Source organism: Triticum aestivum, chromosome 4A (genome assembly GCF_018294505.1).
Source record: "Triticum aestivum cultivar Chinese Spring chromosome 4A, IWGSC CS RefSeq v2.1, whole genome shotgun sequence".
In the NCBI taxonomy this organism is placed as follows: Eukaryota; Viridiplantae; Streptophyta; class Magnoliopsida; order Poales; family Poaceae; genus Triticum; species Triticum aestivum.
The window spans coordinates 367,241,592-367,261,257 of NC_057803.1; positions in this window are offsets into that span (position 1 = coordinate 367,241,592).

Below are 19,666 nucleotides of genomic sequence, written 5' to 3' on the forward strand. Positions count from 1 at the left end.
AGGTTACTAACATGGGTGACCTAAGGGCTTGGGTTGATAGGTTATACTTATCCACAAATCCCCTTGAGATGTATGAATGCGATGCACCAGTATCAAAAAGAACGAGTGCAGTAAATGACTTAACCAAAAACTTACCTATTACTGCATCGGGCTGAGCTTCAACCTCCTCCACGCTAACGTGGTTCACCTGTCCCCTGTTGAAAGGGTTCGGCTTCTTCCCAGAACTTCCATTGCCATTTTGGCCTTCAGGACATTCATTGGCATAATGTCCGGTCTTTTGACACTTAAAGCAAGTGACTTGACTCAGGTCCTTCTTGGCTGGGGTTGATGGGTTGGTGCGATTCTGGCAGTTGCTTCCTCCATTGCCATTACCATTCTTGGTGCCATTGTGATTGTGCGAGCTACCTCCTCCATGAGTATGCTGAAAATGTCCTCCCGATCTAGGGGTAAAACGTGGCTTCTGCTGAGCTCCTGAAGTGTACTTCCCTTGTCCATACTTCCTCTTGCGATTCTCAATTTGCTGCTGCTTCCCTTCAATCATAAGAGCACGATCTACCAACTCCTGGTAGTTGTTGAAGGTTGCTACCATCAACTGCATGCTCAACTCATCATTCAGTCCTTCCAGAAACTTCTCCTGCTTAGCTGCATCTGTAGCGACGTCATCTGGTGCATAACGCGCTAACTTACTAAAATCCTCCACATACTGGCCAACTGTCCGTCCTCCTTGGCGCAAGTTGCGAAACTCACGCTTCTTCATGGCCATAGCTCCTGCTGAAACATGTGCAGTACGAAAAGCCTGCTGAAACTGGTCTCATGTGACAGTGTCGACAGGGAAAGTGGCTGTGAAATTCTCCCACCATGATGTTGTGGGTCCTTCTAACTGATGTGCGGCAAACTTCACCTTCTCCGCATCTGTGCATCCTGCTGTGGTTAACTCCCTAGCTGTCTTGCAGAGCCAATAATTTGCTACTATCGGCTCGGTGCTACTGGAAAATACCGGCGGATTCAGCCTAAGAAAACGGGCTAAGTGATCAACAGGTGGTGGTGGTGGTGGTGGGTTGTTGTTGTTGTTCCCTTGGTTTTGATTCTGTACTAGCAACTGCATCAATGTGTTCTGCTGCTGGATCAACTGGGTGAGCTTCGATGGAAAGGCAAATTCGGGGTCACGTCTCGGAGGCATCTGAGGTTTTTTTAGAAAAGATGAGATAAGAATAGAGGGGGTCTAAAGAGAAAACACTACCCATATGCACATGAGGCAAAAGCAAACAATTCACTTCATTCAATCAAACAAGGCCATACAATCGATCTATCTATCGCAACAAGTGCTCGGACTACAATATTTACATGGTGGACTACTACTACTGATGAGGTGGTCTACTAGAAATATTCTTCGGTTGCAGACTCCATGATATCTGCTCCAGCTTCATCAACATAGTCATCATCGCTACTATCTGGATCCGAATCGGTGCCGTCGATGATGATGTAGTCTTCCGGGCTAATCTCATTGGGTTCTTCGTCTTCCTCTACTGGCGTAGGGCTTCCCATAAATATTCCAATCTTCTTGACCAGGTCGTCATTCTTCTCCACCAATACTTCAATTTCCTCTTCATAATCTTCACGTGTAGCCTTGAGTTCTTCCTCCAGTTCCTTGATTCTAGTCTTAGCCTTCTTCAGATCTATCATGTCGGTGCACATCTAGTTCTCCTGTCGTCGAATGTGTTGGTTTAGCTCCTAGATAAAAGCTGCGATTGATCTATCCTTCCTGGTGCTGATCATCTCCAAGTGTTCATCTCGGCGCCCACAAATCTGGTAGATAGTATCCTTGAGATCCTTGCGGTAGACTTCTCCAATGTGTCCCATGGTGATGTGAGCTGCCATGCTCTTTCCTAGACTCCAAGTTGGTGCATCAAAAGAAAACTCTATGGGCTCAGTGACTGGCATGAACGTCCTTCCTGGAACTTGAACTTGAATCATCCAGCGCTCTTCTTTAGGTAAAGTGGCTTTATAGGTTCCTGTGAAGCTTGGTACTCCTATGTTCAGGTATCTAGTGACTTCTTCAAGTGACGTCCAAAGGGTGTATCTTCATCCGGTTGCGTGAACTTGTTCCTTGCATCCGCCATCCTAAAGAGTAGAAAAGATGAGAAGTCAGAAGAGGAGAGAGTGAAAAGTGATCTAGGTCATTTAGCTTAGTGGTCGTGTCCTACAGTCAGCGTGTGCTCTGATACCATCTCTGTAGCGACCAGACCTCAAACAGTCTGATCTCTGCGCTCCGGTGTCATCCCTGGATCAGTAATGCTGACACCACACAGTACTCAGAGGATTTATAGCAGAGTAGCAATCACACACTTATTACATCGAGTGTCTCCATAGAGAACTTATTACAATAAATATGGCTTAAGGCCATCTAATAACGATAAAAGCGGAAGGCTTGCAAGATAAGTGAGTCCATCAACTCCAACGGCATCACTAAGTATAGAACCACGACCTAAAAACTCCTTAATCGTCGTCTGAAAAGTCTGCAACATTAACATTGCAGCCCGAAACGGGTCAGCACATGGAATATGCTGGCAATGTAACACATAGAGAGTAATGGAATGAAACAGCTATACTATATGCATATTTGGCTGGTGGAAAGCTCTATGGTTACAGTTTTGCGTAAAGCCAATTTTTCCCTACTTCAAAGAAATAGATTTATTTAAATATCATGGTAGTTTGTTAAACAATGAGAATGGTTGACAGCATTCTCAATCCCAATTAAGCATCATCATTAAACATAACCCAACAAAATTAATTTAGAGTAACATGTTGAGATTCACATGATAATCCAGGTACTAGATACTCAAGATGTCCATAACCGGGGACACGGCTAACTATGATTAGTTTATTACACTCTGCAGAGGTTTGCGCACTTTTCCCCACAAGACTCGATCGCCTCCGTTTGGTTTCTCGCACTACATGGTGTTTGAGAAGACAAATGACCAAGACATAGTCTTTCAGAAGCGCTAGCACCTTACGATCGGGTAGACCGTATCACCTACACCCCCTACATCCGCTAGTCTACCACTGTAAGAGTTTGCACAACTTAGTCAACTATGCTAGAGCCCATAATAGCTTGTGGCTGCACATGGAAGTTTCTAGTATGAATAGTCTCATGATCCCTTTGAGCCTGGGTGGTGGTCCAAAAGAAAACAGGCAAGTCCTGGAATACCCAGGTGCCTCAATCCACCTAGATGTGTGTTTAAGTTGCCACCTTAGATAAACCATTAATTAACAAAACTCACATCTATCATGGACATCACTCACTCAATCCACGTCTACTAGCATAGCATGGCATAATAAGCAAACGTAGAAGTAACTCCCAAAGGTTTGATATAAACAGGTAATAGGTACTACCTCAACTACTTCCCATCCCACAATTTAATTAGATCCTAATCATGCAATGTGTGAGGATTGATCTAATGCAATAAAACTGGGTAGTAGGAAAGGTATGATGAAAGTGTTACTTGCCTTGCTGATGATCCGCGAAACCTAGAGATTCGAAGTAACAGGCGGCACACTACGGGTATTCTATCGCAGACAAACAAACAAGCATACAATAAGTACTCATCTAATGCACGGGTAAAACTCAAAGAAGAGATCTAACCAGAAGGTTCCACTTAAGAACTCCGCTTGGCAAAAAGAATCAAATCGAACGAAGCAACGAAAGTCAAACGGCGAAAGAAAACAACTTCGTTCTACTAATCTGGATCTAGGGCAAATTTTACAGTAGCAAAATCTTGTTTAAGTTGATTAAATGGATAGAGGGTTTCGAGACGAAACTCTAGGCGCTTGAATCCCCTGATTCCGATAAACGAGCGAAAAGTTATACTAAAACGAAAATCGGATCAGGAATCGCGATCAGAAAAATCACGGATTTAATCCGCGAAAAAGAAAAATGACGAACGTTCGCTAGAATGAACGAACGAACGGGCGAACGCTCACTATTTAAATAAACCGCAAAAACCGATCTATTTAAAAAAACCGAATCTAAAAAACCCGACGGAAAAACCGATGGAAAAACCGAACGGTTTTTCGAAAAAAAATAAAAAAAACGGCATGGATTTCGAGGTGGCAGCGAACTTCGGGTGGCGCCCGGCGGCGGCGCCCGGCGGCGAGGCAGCGCCCGGCAGCGGCGGCCGGCGGCGGCGGCTTGGGGCTGGGGCGACTAGGGTTTGCCCGGGTGGGCTGCCCCGGCTTATAAAGCCTGCCCGGGCCGGTGTCCCGGTCGGACACAGCCCGTAGGTCGGTGCGCGTTTTTTTAATTACGCGCAGAAGAAAAATAAAAAGAAATACTAAATGGACTCCAAAAATTCCGAAATAAATTTTCGCAAGCTTCTAAAATCAAGCCGCACAAGGTGAACATTTATTTGGGACCTAAATGCAATTTTGAAAAAACGCACATTTTTCCTAAATTCAAATAAAACACCGAAAAACTCCGAAATAAAATCTTATTTGATTTTATTATTAAATCCTCAATATTTCTTTATTTTGGGAAAGTCATTTTATTCCCTCTCTCATATTTTTGTAATAGAAATAATTGATGATAAAATAAATAAAATGAAATGATCCTATTCTCAAAATTTGAGAAAACTCAAATATGAAAATAACGAAATCCCCAAATCTCTCCGTGGGTCATTGAGTTGCGTAGAATTTCTAGTATCAACCAAAATGCAAAATAAAATATGAGATGCAATGATGATCTAATGTATAACATTCCAAATTGAAAATTTGGGATGTTACAATTACCTGCTACTTTATTGTCCTGTTCACCTCTTAGACTCCAAGTCAGGTCCAAATTGATGTTCAAACTTGAGTTCTAAATTAGTTGTGGGGCACATATCGAGGTAGCAATGAATAATATCTTTGTCTAGAATCTGGTTCACCTAGGGTATGCCTATGTTGTTCATCTTGGGTGGGAAACAAATAGTAAAGCAATCATCATCTGTTTTTTTATTAAATTAAAGCAATCATCAGCCTGCTATCATTATTTTTGGATCCAGCCAGTTGTTGTTACCATTACTCTTGATTGTTACCATTACTGTAGATTTTTGCATGCTCTCCTTACATAATCGCACTATATTTTTGTATGCATGTCACATATTGTAGATAGTCATGCTGAACATGTAGAGAGAAAGAGAAGAGTTTTGCACAGCAATACAATGTCATGCAGACATCGCTCCATGGTAGGTTCAATGGCAAACCCTCCCCCCTCTCCAGATTGTAATCCAAAGGAAGATATCTATTCTGAGGCTGATTCAGACGCAGCTGACCACTCCTATTTAACCCCCCCCCCAAGGTGTTTGCTCTAACTTGGCTTGATGATGTTAGTCATATCATGCATATGTTGCCTTGCAGTGCCTACTTTCGACATCATATATGTCATCTGCTTAGTTTAGACATGTTCTGTAATGCCACCTGTTTAGTTTCAATATCATATATGGGAATTATGCAATGCCATCCTGTTTAACCAGGCATCATATATTTGACTGATATCTAGCCCATCCTTTTCTTCATTAAATTTCCATTTGTCGACAATGTTTGTACATTAAACTACTCTTCATGTGAATCAGCCATTTGAGTGGGTGATGGAAAAATCTGGAGTGAAAACAAGGCCTTCAGAGCAGACAGTGCTACTTGTCGACGCGGATCTCTTGCTGGATCCCGATAGCTCCTCAGAGATGGATTCGGAGACAGATGACCAGTCCTATTCCCCCACCGAGGTGTATGCTCTAACTTGGCACGGTTCTATTGCTCGTATCATGCATATGGTGTCTTGCATTGCATAGTTTAGACATCATATACACAATATTCAACACCATGTTCTTAGTTCAGACATCATAAATGCAAATGCCCTCCGCTTAGCATATAAATCACATATGTGAATTAAATCATGCGATCCTGGTAACTTAGATAACATGTATTTGAATTATGTTATGCTATGCTATTCATTTTAGATAGACATCATATATGTGAAATTATGTCATGCTATCTGTTCTAGTTAAACAATATACATGTCAATTATTTAATGCCCTCTTTTTCCACACTATCTATTGCATCTATCTCTCATACAATGTCTGTATATTCAATTATGTTTCTTATTTATCAGTCATTTGAATTGGACCGGGTGATGGCAGTATCTAGTGGAGTAAACACACGGTCTTCAAATAAAACAGTGCTACCTCTTGGTGGAGATAGCACCCCGGTTGTACATGCACGAGAACCAGCCCTACCACATATAACTCAAAATCTCGCAGATTTTACCCCTACAGCGATGGACAGAGAACCAGCTTCACCCAATCTAACCCCAACCCCAGTAGATAGTAACCCAGTTCCTATTGACACAACACCATCTCCACCACATAGCTCCCAAACAAGAGCAGTTAGTAAGGCAGTTCCAGTGCCCAAAGCGCCAGTACTTCCATAGCAAACCCCAACTCCACCAGTTAGTACACCTATTCCTGTGTAGGAAGCACAACCAGCCATTCATAGTTTAGCATCTATCGCATTTGATGTTGTTAAACCCTATGTGTGTATCTTCCCATCATGGAAACATTATACTGAAGATGAAGGAAAATGCTAGTTGCAGGTGTTTGGCCAGGAGTTATGTGTAAGTAATGTTATTCATGGCAATCACTTTGCTTTGTCCCATACATTGTACCTCCATGATGGTTATAATACAACAATTTTTCCCATTTTTCTCTATAGAGAAGGACCGATTTGGAAACTCAGAATGAGGTAACCTGTGCTAATACCTCTGCTATCTTCAAGAATGCTTGGTGGCAGTATCAGAATTACCTAAAGAAAATGTACTTCACTTGAAAGAAACTCATCAAATTCCCTTACGTTCTCCTGAGACACATTTACTGGACGATGACTAGGAACGCCTTGTTCTTTACTAGTCCCGAACCAAGAATGTGGTAAGGTCTATGAGCTCATTTTATTTTAAGTACTATATGCTTGCGTCTTACTGTACTCTGTTCATGTAGAACAAGTGCTTAAACCTGAAGAACAACTGTTCTCATTTAAGATTCCATTGTTATCATGCATACTGCTTTGCTCTTGTATCATTATATTTACTCATACAAACTTATTTTTAAATTGAACTATCCAATGGAAACTCCAATGGCACAACAGGTATGTTTACGCATGTTTCTTTAACAGGTTTGCTCTTATAAATATCTCTGTTGATTTCAATTTCAATTGTGTATACAGTTGACTTCTCATATCATGCACATTACTAGCATCATAACAGGGCCAATAGTGTTGTTGTACATGTAGACCCGTGGTACCCATCTGAACTCTTGTTGTGCCGTTTAGTTTCCCACACATTGTATTCTTTCAGTGTTGCTTTCTCTTGAACTGATATGATTTGAACCGTGTCTCTATTTTGATTTGGCAAGACAATGCTATGACCATAGGACATAGATATATGTTTGTTTGATGCTTTTATAATGTACTACTTGGCAATAGAAGACTTGGTAGTTTAATCTTGTCCACCTTACTAATGAACTGGTTCACCGAAATGAGTTCCATATACTAGTACATGCTAAACCTGTTATGTGTCTGCTTGTTTCTTGTTTTAGAATGCTGACAGAATATTGGGGAAGAGTTTCTTATTAAGCAATGATAAATGAAATAATGCAGATAAGGTTCAAGATCGTGAGACATCCTTGTTGGTAGCCAACAAAGCTGATAAAATAGCTAAGGAAAATTATCTTGAAGACAGTGAGGCAACCGCAAAGTCCTGTCTTGGTTTACTATTCGAGTTACTGGCCACTACCGCTTCCACAAGCTATTCAAACTCACTGTCAGAATCAGTTCGGTTTCTTGAGTCTCAACTACAAGCTGAAAGACATCGATCAGCTCTGCTGCAACAAGAAGCGGAAGGACTGCGGAAGTCCCTGGAGCATTCAGATACATACTTTCTAGTGCAACAGCAAGCGTTGGAGCATTTTAGCGCCAAGCAGGACAAAGCTAATAAGCTTGCTAAGCTTATTGCCAACATGGTAGATACCTAGGATAATGTTTCTTGAGCTCTTTTGAAGTTGTTTCAGATATGGACTTGTTTTGTTGCTGCGTTTATTTGCACTGGTGGCCAATTTTGACGGCCACTGTATGTAATATGGTGCTTTGTTCCCTATATTTGCATTGGTGGCGAACTTTGATGCCCAGTGGATGTAATATGTGTAATAGCTGTAATAGGCTAGCGTTAGTTTCTTGCTTATTTTTTTCCTTATTGTCTTGTTTAGTTGTTTGCTTGTAGTCACTCCAGTTGTTTTTTCGCGTTTTTAGTGGCCACAATAATCTAGTTTTGGTAACTAGGCCACAATAATCATGGCAACACACGGACTGTTGTAACCATGGGCCTCTGCGGGCCGTAGGATCCGTGGGCCTTCTACGGGCCATAGGATCCATGGGCCTTTTACGGGCCGTAGGATCCATGGGGCTTCTACGGGCCGTAGGATCCATTGGTCTTCTATGGGTCGTAGGATCCATGGGCCTTCTACGGGGCGTATAATCATTTCGCCAAACATGGGCCATACTATTCGTGGACCATAACGGGCCGTTAATAGGCCATATTTGATAATGCTATGAAAACTGCCCAATGGGTTAACGGGCCACAAACGGGACGAATGTAACCACGGGTTGTATTTGGCCCACAAACGGAATAGGCCAGTAATGGACCGTATCTAACCGAATTCTAGAAATGAGCCCAAGAATAAATGGGCCCTTAGAAGGCCAAAAGTTAACACGGGCTGGAAACGGCCGACGGAATAATGAACCGTTAATGGGTATAAAGTGATACACTATTCATTATGGGCCAGTTTCATCTCGGGCCTTTAATGGGCCGAGAGTTACAAAGGGCCTCATATGGTCCGAAAGACATCATGGGCCATACATTGGACGAAAGTTACAATGGGCTGGAATCATATTGGACGGCCCATACGAAGCTACTGGGCTTAATTCTGATAAGCCATAATGGGTCGGTAGTAAGCGGGCCATAAATGGGCTATATACGAACATGTCATTAACAGGCTTTCCCTGGGCCGGCCCATTACCTTTTGATCGTATCAAACGGGTCGGCCTTTTCACCGGAATGGGCCTCTGTTGGGCCGTGCCACATGTTGATGTATCATTGGTGCCTCCTATCCAATGAGTGGATGACATCTGTCTGAACGGTGAGCCGACACGTGTTTCCTCCGGCCAATGAGAATTTTACACATGGAAAATTCCCATTGGTCCGGGCTGTTAACGGGTTATCGGATCCAAAACCGGACCCGATAGCTTAACGGCGTCCCATTACGGTGGATGCCACGTGTTGTTCACCCTTGACGAGAGCACTTCTATGACGCGCGATTTATCGTCATGGAAGTGGACACTTCCGTGATGATAATTTTTGTAATGTCATGGAACACTTCTACGACAGCACAGGTATTACTATCTTCATATTGTCATAAATTTGTCATGGATGTACATGCATGACAGAAAACATGACCGACTATGACAAACACGTATCATAATGGAAGTTTCTTTTTTTGTAGTGCATGCATGCATTGATATATTCCTACACTAGCACGTTTGGTAAATTCTCATTTGGGCCAGATATTAGGAGGAGCATGTGTATCCACGAGGGAGGAGTCCTGTTCGGTGCTAACAGCTAGGAAGGAGTCCTGGTCGAGTATTACTTCGGTTGGGTTCGGCCACCAGAATCAGATCGTTCGAAGAAAATACTAGGAGATTGTATTTCCTCTTTATGTTACACGAGACCACCAAAATTACAGGTGCATGTCTACAGGTTTTTATGGTGGAGATTATTATCCTTGAAGACGCTTGGTTGGGCTCCACCTACAGATTTTACGAGAAGGAATATCAGCAACAAAAAAGAGAGTTCTAGTGTTGTTAGATAGGTCCAGATTGTGTTCCTTTCGAATTAAGAGATGAGATGAGTAGGGGTGCGACCAGCTTGTTGGTCACGCCAAATATAGTACTTGGCTATATATAAACAACGGGGCGTCATGTAATAGGAGGTGATATTACACAATGAATTAGACACCGTGTGTGTTTTTGCCGTCGACCGTTATCGAGTTTTGAGAAATCTTGTCAAAAATATCTACTGGCGTGTGAGTTCCTGCGACGTGAACCATAGGAGATTACAAGCTAAGCCTATACGGTTCGTCCACATTATTCCTTCAGATTGAGGGGTTGGCGTGTTGTTTCTGTGGAGTTTGTGAACATCTTCGTAAACCCGCAACTAGTTCTTGCTGCGATGGAGTTTCGTGCTGAGAAAGATCGGGCCAACAACGGATCGACCCTTGATACATCTCCAACGTATCTATAATTTTTGATTGCTCCATGGTATATTATCTACTATTTTGGACATTATTGGGCTTTATTATCCACTTTTATATTATTTTTGGGACTAACCTATTAATCGGAGGAGGCCACGAGGTAGGGGGGCACGCCTACCCCCCCCCCCCATGCGTGCCATCCACCCTCGTGGGCCCCTGTTGCTCCACCGGCGTACTCCTTCCTCCTATACATACCTACGTACCCCAAACGATCAGATACAGAGCCAAAACCCTAATTCCACCGCCGCAACTTTCTGTATCCACGAGATCCCATCTTGGGGCCTGTTCTGGAGCTCCGTCGGAGGGGGCATCCATCACATAGGGCTTCTACATCAACACCATAGCCTCTCCGATGAAGTGTGAGTAGTTTACCTCTGACCTTAGGGTCCATAGTTATTAGCTAGATGGGTTCTTCTCTCTTTTTGGATCTCAATACAATGTTCTCCCCCTCTCTTGTGGAGATCTATTTGATGTAATCTTCTTTTTGCGGTGTGTATGTTGAGATCGATGAATTGTGGGTTTAAGATCAAGATTATCTATGAACAATATTTGAATCTTCTCTGAATTCTTTTATGTATGATTGGTTATCTTTGGAAGTCTCTTCGAATTATCAGTTTGGTTTGGCCTACTAGATTGATCTTTCTTGCAATGGGAGAAGTGCTTAGCTTTGGGTTCAATCTTGCGGTGTCCCTTCCCAGTGATAGTAGGGGCAACAAGGCACGTATTGTATTGTTGCCATAGAGGATAACAAGATGGGGTTTTTATCATATTGCATGAATTTATCCCTCTACATCATGTCATCTTGCTTAAGGCATTACTCTGTTTTCATGAACTTAATACTCTAGATGCATGCTAGATAGCGGTGGATGAGTGGAGTAATATTAGAAGATGCAGGCTTGTCTGGGACGTGATACCTATATACATGATCATACCTAGATATTCTCATAACTATGCTCAATTCTATCAATTGCTCAACAGTAATTCGTTCACCCACCGTAAAATACTTATGCTCTTGTGAGAAGCCACTAGTGAAACCTATGGCCCCCAGGTCAATCTTCTTCATATTAATGTTCCAATACTTAGTTATTTCCTTTGCTTTTATTTTACTTTGCATCTTTATCATAAGAATACCAAAAATATTATCTTATCATATCTATCAGATCTCACTCTCGGAAGTGACCATGAAGGGATTGACAACCCCTTATCACGTTAGTTGCGAGGAGTTATTTGTTTTGTGCGGGTTCTAGGGACTCACGTGTAGCCTCCTATTGGATTGATACCTTGGTTCTCAAAAACTGATTGAAATACTTATGCTACTTTGCTGCACCACCCTTTCCTCTTCAAGGCAAAACCAACACAAGTGCTCAAGAGGTAGCAACCCTCTTCTCGAGGTTCACTCCATAGCAAGTGGTATCAGAGACCGGCGTTTCTCACGGCACTTAGGACGAGACGGCAGGTGTGCCGTCACCAAGGAGCTATTGGAGGCTCTCCGGCAATTTTTTGCTGGAGGAGAAGGGTTATGGTGCTGAACATTTTCACCCCTACTGTAAAGTAGGAGATAAAGTTTGCGCCACAACGATCGACCATGATAGTTCGATCAACGCGGTCAGCATCGACATGGTGGAGAACCTGCAAGTATCGATGACACCACATCCACGAACGTATTCACTGAGGAGGTACCACGAAAAGCTCGGCATTACGCACCAAACTACAGTATGGTTTTTTAGTTGGCAAAATTTCTTGTGTGGTTCTATGCGACGTAATTCTAGTACTGATGATTTCTTGTCATATGTTGCTGGGAGAGGCATGGTACAAGAAAAATAATACTACATACGACTATCTCGCGAACACATTCAGTGTTTTACATGAAAAAAATATGTTCTCATGCCTATGGAGAATAAGTTGTTCAAGACTTGGAGGAAAGAACGACTGCGAAAGATGAGGGAGCAAGAAGAAGCAAAAAAGGAAAAGGAAGACGAAGTTGATGAAATTTTTGTGGTGCCCAAACAATCAATAGATGGAGGTGTTGTTAAAGGAATTGATTCAAAACTGAGGATGGTTTCGCTTGAAGGGAGGGAGGATGATATGACCATGTCCATAAATGACACTATTAATCCAGTAGTCTTTCAAGTGGTCAATGATGTTTCTGTTGTATAAGTTACATGCATGCATACTATGCCATTGATAGGGATGCACTCACGTAAAGATGGAAAGAGGGTGATGAACATGCATGCCTTACCAGAGGAGATGTGTATGTGTGTGCATGCATTGATGTAGTTCTACACTAGCATGTTTGGTCAATTCTCATTTGGGCTAGAGATTAGGAGAGTCCCGTTCGCTGCTAACAGCCAGGAAGGAGTCCTGGTCTAGTATTACTTTGGTTGGATTTGGCCACCAGAATCAGATCGTTCAAAGAAAATACTATGAGATTGTATTTCCTATTTCTGTTACACGAGACCACCAAAATTATAGGTGCATGTCTACATGTTTTTATGGTGGAGATCATTATCCTTAAAGACGCTTGGTTGGGGTCCACCTATAGATTTTACGAGAAGGCATATCAGTAGGGGATGTTTTCAAAAGAGAGCCCTAGTATTATTTAGACAGGTCCAGATTGTTTTCCTTTTGAATTAAGAGATGAGATAAGTAGGGGTGCGGAGAGCTTCTTGGTCACGCCAAATATATTACTTGGCTATATATAAAGCCATGGGGCGTCATGTAATAGGAGGTGTTATTATACAATGAATTAGACATCGTGTGTGTTTTGGTCGTCGACCGTTATCAAGTTTTGGGAAATCTTGTCGAAAATCTCTACTGGCGTGTGAGTTTGTACGACGCGATGCATAGGAGATTACAAGCTGATCCTATACGGTTCGTCCATGTTATTCTTTCAGATCGAGGGGTTGGCGTGTTGTTTCTGCAGAGTTTGTGAACACCTTTGTAAACCCGCAACTAGTTCTTGCTACGATGGAGTTTCGTGTTGTAAAATATCGGACCAACAACGGATCGACCCTTGTCTCGAGGTTCTCTCCACATCAGGCTCAATGGCATTGACTTCATGTGCGCACTGTTTAAGCTGGTAGTGAGAGGAGTGCAGGGATGCACCCCCGTCAAAGCTCAGGGTGTCAGTCGCCTTCTGGAATTCCTTATTGCTGGTTTCCTCTTCATCTCCTCCATCACTTTCATCATCTCAACCTTCCTTCTCACGGCCTCTGGCCAGTTTTCCTTGATTCCGAGGAGCCTTACCGGGGCTACTTGCTTCGCCACCTCGGCCCTTCCCGCCAGCGCCATTATTACCTTTCTCCTTATCACGCTTCTCATACTCCAGCCCTCTGCTTGTGGACCAGTTGTTCAACTTAATGGCACTCTTGGAGATTGTGGCCCTTGGTCTGATGAATCTTGCAGTTCAGCCCATCACCTTTCCCAGCCTTCTCGGCAGCCGCAGCCTCTCGACAATTAGTGCATGCGGCAACTTCCTTACCGGGGGCTTCGGCTTTGGCCTTCTTGCCGGTACTAGGTGTGCTCAATCCCTCAATAGTCATTACTACCTTATCTTTGCGCCTCTTGTTGCGCTTCTTGTTCCTCCTCTTATGACTGGTCGCCTCGTCATCATCCTCTGAGTTGATGCCGATGCCATCCTCTTCTCCAGGGTGTTTCCTCCCCTCCTCCACCCTAGCAAAATTGTCCACCAGAGTATAGAGCTCTTTCATAGTCTTGGGCAATCAAACGTTTATTTTGGAATGTATCCGACGATTGCGTATGTTGGATTGGAACGCAGCTATCATAGCTGTCGGTTGGATATCTGGAATATTCTTGTGCACCTGTCTGAACCTATACATGTACTTCTGCAGAGTTTCTCCTTCCTTATGCGGGTGAAGCTGCAAATCGCAAGGCCGCCCTGGTTCTTGATGGCCGCCCGTGAAGGCGCCAACGAACTCATGCAACAGGTCAGCCTATGTCGAGATGAAGTTCTCCGGCAAGTGCATCAGCCAAGACCTCACGTTTGGCTTGAGTGCCAAAGGGAAGTAGTTGGCAAAAACATTTTCATCTCTTCCCCCGGCGGTTTGAACAAAATTGGTGTAGATGCTTAAGAACTCTGTCGGGTTCAACCTTCCGTTGTACTTCTCTAGTATCTCTTCCTTGAAGTTGCGAGCCGATGGCCAATCGACTTGCCGCACCTCATGGTTGAAGGCAGGGCACCCAGCCTCGAAAGGCAGGTACCCGCCCCCGCCGAGTGCGGGCTCATCGACGTTGGGCCCGTCGCGCCCGTCGGACAGGTGGTGGTTGTCGCAGCGCCGCTTGATGGTGATGCGCGCCTTCCCTCTGCTTGTCCCCCGGGGCTCACCGCTGGCCTTGACACGCTTGAGGGTCAGACGACGCCATCGAGACATCATCGGGTCCTTAATCGCGTGGCTCCCTGCTGGTTGCCGTGGAGGGGACTGCACCGTAGGAGTGGCCCCTTCCACACGACCAGCAGCGTGGGCCGTTGTCGCCTGGGTTGGCCATGGCAAGCCAGCTCGCAGTGACCCTCCTGCCTCGGCAAAGCTAATCAGGCTCTGAATGGTGGCTCTCCACTCATCCATCTGATCAGCTGTCGGCGGAAATCTCAGCAGCAGCTGGGCCCGCGCCATGGCCTCCGAAGCAGTTCTTGGAATGGGTGATGATGACATAGACCGTAGTGTCGCTCGGCTCCTGACGGTAATGGTAGCGGCCGTGTCGTGCTCCCGCCGCCGCGAGCTAGCCGCTTCGATGGCGTGGTGATGAGGTGGTGGCGCGTGTGGATCAGCGCCTCTGTGTGGAGCATTGGCTGGATAGGCTTGCTCCGGGGTGGTCCATGTCCTGAGACCGTGCCCGCGACAGGGGCAACCGGGGGATTGCGATTCGCCCTAGAGCGAGCATCACCACCATGGCTCGGAGAGGTGCAGGAGGGACAATCTCTCTTCTTGTACATCGCAGAACGTGGTCGCCGAGATGTTGTTGTTGTGGTCCTTCTCCGGCGCCTCCTGCTCCTGTCCCGGCCATAGGGGAGGTGGTGACAATGCCGCCTGTGTTTTCCATGTCCCCCACAATGTCCGCATCACCATGTGTCCCCGCAGCCCCTGCGGCATCGGTGGCCATGGGTGGCGGGGCCTTTGAGGTGGACGGGTGAACTGCGGCACCGAGCTTCTTCTTGGGAGCCATAGTTAAAGGAGTCGTCGATGAAGAAAATGGCAATGACGATGATGTGCTGCTTACACTCTCGGGTTCATGCAAGTGCACTGTCGGATTTTCGGTTCCGACAAAACCCTTGAGGTTCGAACACTAGGGTGCTCACAAAGATCTCCCCCCTCTCTAGCTCGCACACTCTACGATCTCATGGCCTAGCTCGGCAAACCCAAAGAACATGAGACACAAGATTTATACTGGTTCGGGCCACCGTTGTGGTGTAATACCCTACTCCAGTGTGGTGTGGTGGCTTGCCTCTTGGGCTAAGGATGAACAGTTACAATGGAAGAACAAGTTCGCGAGGAGAGGTGTTCTTGTGCTTGGTGAACTTGAGTGGTTGGGGTGCTATGGATTTGATCTAGGTCCAAATTAGATACCTCCCTATGGTGGTGGCTAGTCCTATTTATATAAGCCTGGTCCTCTTCCCAAATATTGAGTGGGAAGGGATCCCACAACGGCTAAATTCGAAGGGATACAACTAGTACAAGTTATCCTCACATAAGTAGTCTTCGCCTGCCAACGGCTCTGGTGGTGACACCATCTTGGGCTCCATGGTGACCTATGTCCTGCCATCCTGCTGGTCTTGGTCTTGTTGCACTGATATGCAAACCTTTGCCCGATGCCTCAGGACTCCTCGCCTGCGCTTGCCCCTTTAGCACCAAAGAGGAAATGAGGACAGCGCGCACGCTGGCGCCCGCCTGGCTCCAGTCATCATGGCTTGCATCACAGAAGCCTCGTGAGGTGCCCCTTGCCTTGATCTCTCCGACCCTCGCAAGCCATCCTGGTGAGGCCGCCCCTGAGGAGGTCTTGTGTCATCCGCCTCGCGAGGCTTGGCCCCTCGCGAGGGTCTTGAATGTTTCCTGGTGAAGATGGGTCGTACGGGGCCGCTGGTGGAGCCACGCTTCGGGCTGCAGGCACGCAAGTCTGGGGACCCCCATTCTTCGAACACCGACAATAGCCCTCGGGCCCAAGGCACGCTTGGGCTTGACTCCGAGGCGAAGCGAAAGGGCAAGCGCGGAGAGCCACGGGCCCCATCAGCCTACTGCCACGGTTGGCGCGTGGCGACTGATTGGACGTGGGCGTCTCCGCTTCCCCATGCTGCCTTGGCAACTCCCCGACTGACAAAAAGGCCGGTGTGGGGAACGCTTGCCTTCATTGCCTTCCTTCGCCTTGCTCCAGATCCCTTCTCTCACTCATCACTTCTGAAATCTCCAAATATGCTCCGATCTCCTTCCGAGATTCCGACCAATGGCGCCCCGAAAGCCCAAGGTTGATTCGTTGCCTGCCTGGTACGAGCTAGCTCTTGAGGCGCCCAATGTCTCGGCGAAGAACCTCGCCGCCACGCATCTGCGGACGGTGGGGGAGAACAACAAGAAGGTGAATACCGAGCTCTAGGCTGGCTCCATTGTGCCCGAAGCTCCGAAGAGCTCCTTCTACCCCTTCTTCATGAGCAGCGTCGTCGCCGGCCTCGTTCCCCCCTTCTTCGACTTCTTCTACGTAGTCCTCCAAGACTACAGGTTATAGGCTCTCCACCTCCATCCCAACTCCGTTCTTCTCTTGTCAATATTTTCCTTCTACTGCAAGGCATATGTCGGGGTGATGCCGTCCGTGGCACTGCTTCTTATTTTGTCAATCTTTGCCTTCTACTACGCCACTTCTTCTTCCTCCGAATCAATGACGGCCACACCATAGGGTGCGCCAACCTCGTCGTGGCTGGCAAGGACAACGCAATCTTGAAGGCCGGCACAAAGGTTGATGGCTTTCGGAGCAAGTGGGTTATGATGGCTGCCAAGTGCGTCCACCCACGGCTGAAGCTGCCGATGAGATGCCCTAGTTTGACGAGGGGTGGTCTCGTGCGAAGCTTACCAATGACCGGGCGAAGGCAGTGCTGGAGAAGATGACCGTCGACCTGAGGCCAGGCAACGCGAAGGCGGCGAAGCTGACGGGGGCCATGCTTCTAAGGGTGTTCCTGATGCTACGGGTGGCTCCTGTCCAGGCGCGCTCGCGCCCCTTGTGGACCCTCGGCGATGGAGAGGACAAGCTTCGCCTGAGTCCGGAGGCTTTGTTTGAAGGGGAGCTGGTAGTGGCTCTCCGCCTCTTGGTCGAGGACGACCAAGAGTATCCATCGAGTGTCCATGCTCCTTTGTTCCTTTGGAAGGACGGGGCGGTGATCGCGGCCGCCATGCCCACCTTTGACGGGCACGGCCTGGTGCCGCTAGCGCCCTCTAAAGTCCTGGTGGCGACGATGACGGTGGACGTGTCTTGTGGCGATTCCCGTAGGGACGGGGAGGAGGACGAGGACGAGGAGCGTGACTCAGAGGCAGCCCCCAAGGGGATGGGGGAGACCTCCCCCTTGTGCAAGGCCGACATCCTCCGCCTCCTGCTTGACGATGATGGCGATGCTAACATCCTCCCGAAGAAGGGTGAGCCACCCGTGGTTCCGATGAAGGGCAGGTCGGCGCTGCTCTCCCGGGATGATGCTCCTGCCTCACCGCCGCCTGGAGCTGCCTCCGGTCCAGGCTGCTGCCCCTGCTTCTGCTGCTGGAGCTAGTGCGCCCGCACCTCAGACTGCGAATCTCTGTGGCTTCAAGCTTACGAAGTAGAGGGACTATGCCGCGGTGGACCAGTAAGTGTTCTCGTCCTGCCTTGTTCTCGATTCCATTGCTCGTTTCTGACTCTTCTTCTTCATTGTGCAACTAGGCCGATGCCTGCGGTGAAGAGGAGAAGGGAGGGCAAGGTGGTACTGCTTGAGCCCAGATCGCCTCATGTGGCCGCGCCCATCTCCATGAGTAAAGGTGGTGATGGCGCTCGTGCCTCTCCAGACCAATCAACCTCACGAGGCTGGGTGGAGCATCCTAGGGAGGAGTCAGCCCCCGAGGCCCCGCCGGCTCCGGAGGTGCCAGTGTCCGACTTGGGCGCTGGGGTCCCCGAGGCTCAGGAGCCTCTGGCCTCTCAAGCCATGGTGATGACGACGCCTCTTCCTCCTCCTTCTGCCATACTGCTGACCCTAGGTTCCTTTGCCTCTCCTGATGTCCTGGAGCGGGCTCTTTCTGCGATGGCCCTGCTGCGAGAAGGCCTTCAGGGCACTGACCATCGCCTGGTGGCCGGACGCCTGGACCTGGTCTCTCGCTGGCTGCACTCCAACGCATCCATCCTGGTGGCACTAAGCCAAGCTGCTGCTGACTCTGAGAAGGACAGAGAGGCTGTCACCCAGGCTGTGGCCGCCCGCGAGGTGGCGCTGAAGGATGCCGAGGCCGCCCAGGATCTCTGTCGGTCGCTGGTGGTCGAGCTGGAGACCGTGCGGAGGGAGCATGCGAAGGAAGCCCGAGGCCGCACGGTGGAGGAGGAGAAGATGGAAGCTCGAGCGGACACCGTTAAGGATAGCGATGCCGAACTGGAGCAGTTGGCGAAGGCGCAGGCCATGGAGTGCAGCCCGCTGGAGGAGTTGGAGAGAAGCTGAAGGCAGAGAAGGCTGAGCCTGACGCCAAGGCGAAGGTCCTGACTGATGACCGCGCGGCCTTCAAGCTCCTTGAAGAGAAGGCTCGGACGCCACTGAAGTCGCTCTACAAGAAGGGCTTGGAGGAGCCGCTGGTTGTCGACAACGAGGGCCCCAACCAGCTGGTTCCTTATCTGGTTGGTGTGCTGGAGGATGTTGTGAGCGGCATCGGCCCCATGGTGGAGGAAGAAGCCCGCGTTCTCTCCTTAGCAGCGCTAACATGCGTCTTTAGCCACCTCCAACTTCGGGATCCTGCCACCCGCCTTGACGAGCTGCTGGAGCCTGTGAAAGACGAGCATCACGAGGCCATTGCTGCAGATGTGAAGGGTCAGGTGGAGGCCCTGCTGAAGAGGTTCCGCGCCTTCACTCCTGCGCTGCCGACCGGCGGTGCTACCGATCCTGCAAGTCCGGCTGGTGGTGCAGGTGAAGGCGACGCCGTTGGAGAAGAAGTATTCCTTGTAGGTGATGGTGGCGTCCAGGGATGACGAGGCAACCTGCTGGCGGCTCCTTTCCTGTTTTAGTTTCTGCAATATGCACCATGCCTCGTGGAGGCATTAAACTCTTGTTTGATTTCAGG